The sequence below is a fragment of the Merops nubicus genome, unplaced genomic scaffold (genome assembly GCF_000691845.1).
Source record: "Merops nubicus isolate BGI_N331 unplaced genomic scaffold, ASM69184v1 scaffold14009, whole genome shotgun sequence".
NCBI classification, from domain to species: Eukaryota; Metazoa; Chordata; class Aves; order Coraciiformes; family Meropidae; genus Merops; species Merops nubicus.
This window is the reverse complement of record NW_008631874.1, coordinates 440-7,635: the sequence shown is the minus strand read 5'-3', so window position 1 is coordinate 7,635 and position 7,196 is coordinate 440.

Genomic DNA, 7,196 nt, shown 5'->3' with positions numbered 1-7,196 from the left:
AGAGCTGCCCCAGCACTGCAGGGGGGTCTCCCCAGAGCGGGGCAGAGGGGCAGGATCCCCTCCCTGCCCTGCTGCCCATGCTGCTGGGGGGCAGCCCAGGCTGCTGGGGGCTCCTTGCCAGCTCCTCACCCCCAGCCCCCCCCAGGGCCTTCTCCTCAGGGCTGCTCTCCAGCCCTTCAGCCCAAGCCTGGGCTGGGACTGGGGGTTGTCCTGACCCAGGTGCAGGATCTTGGCCTTGGCCTTGTTAAACCTCATGAGGTTCACACAGACCCACTTCTCAAGTTTGTCTGGGCAGCCAGCAGTAGTTAACTCATCTTTCTGCCCTGCAGAAAGCTGGTCTCTCTTCACCAGTCTACTGTGCAAGGATGGGGTGCATCCTTCCCTCTTCTCTTTTCCCCTCATAGAAGTCATCCTATGCTGTGTGCAGGGCTGTAACTCTAAGGGAGGACTGCAGGAGTCTGGGGCAAAGGAAGGGTTTCCCCAGGCTCAGCTTTCCTCTGCACAGAAGTGCTGGTTTTGAATGGTCCCTAAATGGCTTGAGAAGATTTGCTACAGTTTTCAAAGTCCTTTGAGTCTGGAAAGCACCCGAAACTGGCCAATCTCATGGGGGAACTCTTGTTCATGTCCATCCAAACCAAAGGTGGTTTGTAGGGCCTATTTCTCCTTTTTTTTCACTCATTTTTCCCTTAGTGTCTTGGGGCTGATGGATCTTGAACAGACATTTGGGCCAGAGATGTCATGCCCAGGGTGCTGGAGAACCCTTGAGAGGTTGGCCTGCGTGGATGGTCAGGGGAGATGGATGGCCTCATTAATAGTATTACAGCCTTCCTCACTGCCTCTGGACAAGCCCAGGGGATGCAGGGTGTAAGAGGCTTTTGCTGGGGATTCACCCAGCCTGAGAGTTGTCATGGAGGCAGGGAAGGGAGGAGAAGAACTTGCTTTGGTTTCTCACAGAATTACAGAATCATAGAATGTTTTGGGTCAGAAGGCAACATTCAAGGTCACATAGTCCAACCCCCCTGCAGGGAGCAGGGACATCTGCAACTAGAGCAGGTTGCTCAGAGCCACGGCCAACCTCCCCTGGAATGGTTCCAGGGATGGGGCAGCGACCACCTCTTGGGGCAACCTGATGGTTTGGATTTGCACGGTCACCCTTCCAAGCTTCATGCCTCAGTATTCCCACCTGTGGCAGGAGGCTGGTGCTGTCCCTGGGCTGTCTTGTTGCAAACACAAGAGGTTTGAGAGGAGCCTTTAGGAAAATGCAGTCTTCATCACAGAGGGGGAGCTGAAAATGCTCATTTTTTGGGGAGAAGTTGAACATGAGATTAACGTGATACGTCTCAAAACACATGGAAGTCTCCCACCTTTCAATATGGGGAAACTATTTTTTCCCTGTTATATTAAACCAGTTTCCCATGTCTCTTTCTCCTTCACCTTCTTAACAAAGGAAGCAAATGTAACTGAGAGAAGCACTAAATGTACTTTTGGATTTTTTTTTGGGGGGGGAAATTCTCATTTTGCTAAAACTTTGCAATTGGTTTAAAAGTGGAGCTAGTTAACTGCCTATTACTAATTCTCCAGTGCTCATTCAGCAGAGGGACCAAAGTTCTTTAGCTGTACAGTTAATTTTTAGGTGCTCTAATTTTAGACTGTAGCTAGGCAGCTATACCCTGACTTGCTGCCAACAGCCAAAAATCTGGCTTTGCTCAATGACTTGCATAAATCTTCCTATCTGTCTGGTGCGGGAAAGTGAGGGTGGGGATTTAAAAAAATAAATTATTTATATGTTTTATTTTGGTTTTAATACCCTCCAGCACAAAGCTTGCTGCACAGATTCTCTTGCAGTTTTTGGCCTGAATTTTGCTTCCACTTGTGAAAAAAAAAAAAGAGATGTAAGTGAAGCTTAAAAGGCAAATAAATGGCTACATTTCAAAACCTCAGTAATGCTGAATAACTTTTAACTCCATGAATAAAAAAGCAAGTGCTAAGAAAAGAGCTGATTCCAGCTTTGGGCTCCAAAGTGGTTGTACCATTAACAAGGGAGTTGCAAAGAGCATAGTTTTTGTCCCAATACTACCAAAAATAGTGGTTGTTTCCACACTGAGCATGAGATGTTGGGGATTTGAAGTGCTGTTGCTCCAGCCCCAGATTGTACCTAATGAATAGTGAGCCATCAGAAAGGATACAGGAGCATCATCCTACAGGTGGACAAAAGAACTGTGGGATGTACATAGGGTTTAGACCCTCTGCTCTTCCCTTCCCTGCACCAATGGGCTGTTCTTCAGACAAATTTGCCTTTAACACAGGCTGGATGAATGCAAGCTTTGTCAAGCTGGCTGAATGCTTGGTCTTTCTCTGTTTCTTTTCTGGGGATGTCCAGATGAAAAAGTCCCAGGGATATGTTGATGCACGCCTGAGGTGTCCGTACTACATGCAGAAATTCCTCTGGAGGAAAGACTTTGCAAGGCTCTGTCTTGCAAACATTCCCTTCCTAAGCAAATTCTTTGAAGGACAAACCTGATAAATACCCGCAAGATAACAGCTCAGTGTGACACTGAGGTCTGAGGAGGGTGTGAAGCATGACTTGGCTGAAAATCAAGGAGTGAGATGGGGGCTTGGCCAAGTTTTTGGCTACCTGAGGTGAATCCAGCTCCAAGTGTAAGAGCCAGCAAGAGCAACGACCATGGTGGTGTTCAGTTGTCTGCAGGTATGTCAGTAGAGGCTCTGCTGAACTCTTTGGGGGAGGGAGGCATTGCTTCCTGCCCACTCAGCACTTTCTGGCTCTGGATATGGTGGTGGATGTCTTTGCACCCTGGCAAAATATGAGGCAGTATCACTGGACCGTGCAGATGGCCTTGCCCAGAGTGACTTTATGCATCTGTAACACATTGTCCTGTTATGCTCCAGTTAGGAAGCATATGATTTGTGCTTGTTATCTGTGCAACAAGGGATGGGCCACGAGCAATTTGTTACTGGGTTCAGAGATATTCCAGTTGGCACTTCCTCTGCTTCTTTGAAATGGGGCTGGTTCCTGTCCATAGGGAAAAGACTTCTCTGGGGATGGAGCATTGGGAAGGAGGAGCCTGGGCTCCTAAAACTGTAACACCTAACCCAAAAGCATGGACAGAAAGTAGAGTCCAGGCACTGCTGTGTACTCAGGGTGACAAAACATTTCCCCCACCACATTAATGAACAAGATCTGCAGGATGCCACCAGAAACCACAGCCAGAAAGCAGGAGAGACTAAGGGGAGCTTTGAAGCTGATAAATTCAAGACTAAGGAAAGAGGGGAAGGGCAAAGTGTGAAATTCCCACAACCACCTAAATCTGCAAGGCTTCTCTGGAAGGATACAGCAGCTTAGTTCACCAGCAAGCTTGTGCTTCAGTTTCCCTCTCCATACCCAGGACTTACACAACTTTTGGGTTTCTTTGAAGCTCTTCTGAGAAGCAGGTGATATGGGGGGATGTGGGAAGCCACCTTCTCTCCCTTAGCTCAAAACTCAGATCCATCCCTCAAGCAATGTATGAGCCAACAGCACATTTCCATAAATATTACCTGAATTGCAAACTGTCCCCATCAAGGCAGGAAAAAGGATGGAGTGACAGATGAACCCTCCTGTGACTTTCTGCTACCTCTGTACAAAATGCTAAAAATACCCTTGGGGAAGTGATGGATGGACTTTCATCAAGGGAAGTGCAGATGACCGAGCAATATTTTGCCAGCATTGCTTCTAGTGCGTGCCTCCCAAGTGGCACCTTGAGGCTCAGGTTACATTTTGGGTTCATGTGAGGAGTTCTTGGCCTCCCATGGCTGAATTAACTGGCAAAAAAAGAGGACACAAGGCCTTGGAGGGAGAGAAGAAAGACCCTGAATCACACAATTATAGGATGGTAGGGGTAGGATCGGGAGATCATCTCATCCAACCCCTGTGCTAAATCAGGGTCACCCAGAGCCAGTTGCACAGGAACACATCCAGGTGGGTTTTGAAAGTCTCCAGAGAAGGAGACTCCACAACTTTGTGGGCAGTGAGAACTGTGGGCAATACACAATACAAAGTAAGCTTGGCCAAAGTCACATTTATGGCAGGTAGAAAAACAAACTCTGCAGGAGTGAAAACGGACCTTGTTGCTGTTTTGCCTGCTTAGCAATTTGAGGAAGCAAATCTTGCTGGTTGGCTGACTCGGGTTCAAACTCCTCATCAAATCCCATCTCTTATCATCTGCTTTGTCATTTACACCACTGACGACAATAATTCCATTGGTCCTTGTGAAGGGAAGATTATGGCTCAGAGGAACACTCAGGGATAAAAGCAGAAGTGATCTGGAGGTCCCTGTGGTCTTTGGTGGGGCACAATTTTGCAGCATTAACTTTGTGTGTTTGCAAAGTCCTCCTGCTCAACACAAGACTTTCCCTTTCCATGAGTCCCCATCCCTGGAGCGATGTAAAAGCCATGGAGATGTGGTGCTGAGGGACATGGGTTAGTGGGGACTTGACAGTGCTGGGGAATGGTTGGACTTGATGATCCGAAAGGTCTTTTCCAACCAAAATGTTTGTGTGATTCTATGAGGATGGTCCTCACGCACTGTGAGTGGTCTGCAATGAGGACAGACCTTCTTCCCAACCTGAATTCATCCCACTGTAGACATCAGGAGAAATACATGGTGAGTTGGACTTGATTGTGGTATCTGAACTACAGTGTCTGCCACGGAGGTGGACCCATCATATTCGTTATGGACCTAGGAGAAGAATCTGGGGAGAAAGGGGCCTTCTCAGACACTATGGTTGCAGTATGTGCAGAGTTGGCTGGACTAATGGACTGCCCTGGCATCTGCAAACCCTCTGTCTTTAGGATTTGCATCAGCAAACCCTCTGTCTTTAGGATTTGCATCAGCCGTGGAAACAAAAATCTACTAAAAATAATACTGCCCAGAAAAAAGAAAACGTAAAAAGCCATAAACAGGGGGTTAACCACAAGTGGGGAAATGACTCCACATTTTCAAGCCAGAGAAGGAGAATTACAAAGCCAGATAAGCTCATTCTGAGTGTGTTGTGTCCTAACATGCCAAATGCAGTTTCACATGCATCTAAACCCCTGGCCCCTGAGTGAAGACACCAAACACTGATGTTTTGAAAACAGGGCATTTTGGGGCTGCTAAAACACTGGAAAAGAACAAAACTGTAGAGCTGTGCACCAATGGTTGGCTCAAAGCACTGCAAACCCACTCCATACCTTGCAAACTGTTCTCAAGTCCCTGGATAGAAGTGGGAAGAGAAAAATAAATGTGTCCTCAACAGCTTTACCCGATAGGCATCACCCTGAGAGTTCAGTTTGTGCATGGAGAAAAAAGAAGTGACAACGTAAGGGTGTGTTGCTGCTTCACTGTGAGATTTGGTTGCTGCTAAAGAAAAACCCAAAGCAGAAATAAAGGAGCCTAAAACTATTGTGAATTATTCTTGGCTGCAGAGCTGGAAGATTGGCTCCTGCCCACGTTCCTCTGTGCACAACCTTTGTTTGTCAGGCTCAGGTGAAGTAATAGGAGGGTATTTATAAGGGTGTTACTCAAGAATAATCGTGCTGGTGGAGCAGGTTAAGAAGAGACAGGGTCATGTATGTCCTACACCAATGTGAGCACCAAGCTTTTTATTGTTAATTATGTAAAATTTATTTTATTCATGTGTCTTTCCAGGCTGGAACCCCACTGCAGTGTATGGAGCAAGATGATGATCAGGAGTCTGAGGATTTACACCCAAAATATACGAAAAGGAGACTATAAGTCAATAGAAAGATGATGGATCTGGGCTGATGATGGTCCCAGCACACTAACATTTTTTCCATCTCCCTACCTCATGCTGTCACAACCTGGCAGAATAATTTTTTTTTGCAGGATTTATTCCAGTGATGATAAGAAAAGCCACCTCAGTCCTTACTTCACTTGCAGATAAGTCTATTTATGGAGACAGCAGGCAGGAGACCATTCCCCTTTCACTCAGCAGTATTGTAGTGGTGATTTATTTCTATTCTAAGCTCCCTTTTGAAGGTCTTCTGCAAGAGCTGTTGGGTAAGACCCTTTCTTCAGACAGGCTCTTGCAATTTTCCATTTTTATACATGTTTCAACAGGCCACTGCAACAGTTGGAAGACAGCCCTTTGGCCAAGTGGGGAGCGAGCAAGTCCTGGAGCCAGTTTGACTCAGAAAGATGAGCATGGGAATGCCTCTGGGGTTTGAGAAAAAAAATAAATCACTCTTTCACCTCTGAATCTCAGATTTAAGCTCACTACAGCTAAAAATATGAGGATTTTGTGAAACAGGCTGGTAGACACGTCTTTCTGGGCCAAAAAGTGGATGTTGTGGCAGCACCCCCAGGAGCAACAGGGAAAACTGGCTGGCTCAATGCGGCATGATCCTGCTTCCGCCCTAAAATCAGGCAGAAGTTGAAGGGGTTTTGGGGGTATTTCAGTAGTGATTGCTACCTGTCCTCCACACGTGGGTATCTCTACATGCTCCTTGCTTTTAATGGGATTTTCCTTGAGGGATCTCAAAGTGCTTCTCAAATGCAGGTTCTTTTTATTTTCTCCAAATTACAGGAGGTGAAACTGAGATTCGGAAAGGGGAAGAGGTCTGATCTGTTGCCCAGGGACATCACAAAATCCTCCCTTTAACCACAGGGCCAAACATGTCCCTGTTATAAAGAATCTGGTTTAATGTCACAGGAGCTGGGACAGACCCATCTGCTCTCATCTAAAAATCTATAGAAACCTCGTGGCAAGTGCAGCTACAATAAAACCTTGATACAAACCTAAAAACCACCTTGTTTCTTACAGATTTCTCGAGCTGATCCTTAAACATCTTGTCAGGGAAAGAAAATTAGGCTTTGGAAAAGTCAGTGGTTTGGGCATATCTGTAGCCTGTCTTAGTGAAAATGAAGCTTAATGAATTCATTAAGGCACATTTTCGTAACATTTCTAAAATTTTCTCTTTTCTACTTTTTGTCTTCATTTCACGATTCTTTTAGGAACCCAGATCTCCCAAGTCCCACTTGGGAAGCTAAAATCAGCCAAGAATGGCATGGGAGAGTATTTGAGGAAGAAGGGGGCACAGTGGAAGGATGGGGAGGGACTATTTGTTAGGAAGTGCAGTGGTAGGATGAGGAGTAATGGTTTCAGACTGAAAGAGGGGAGATTTAGATTAGGTATTA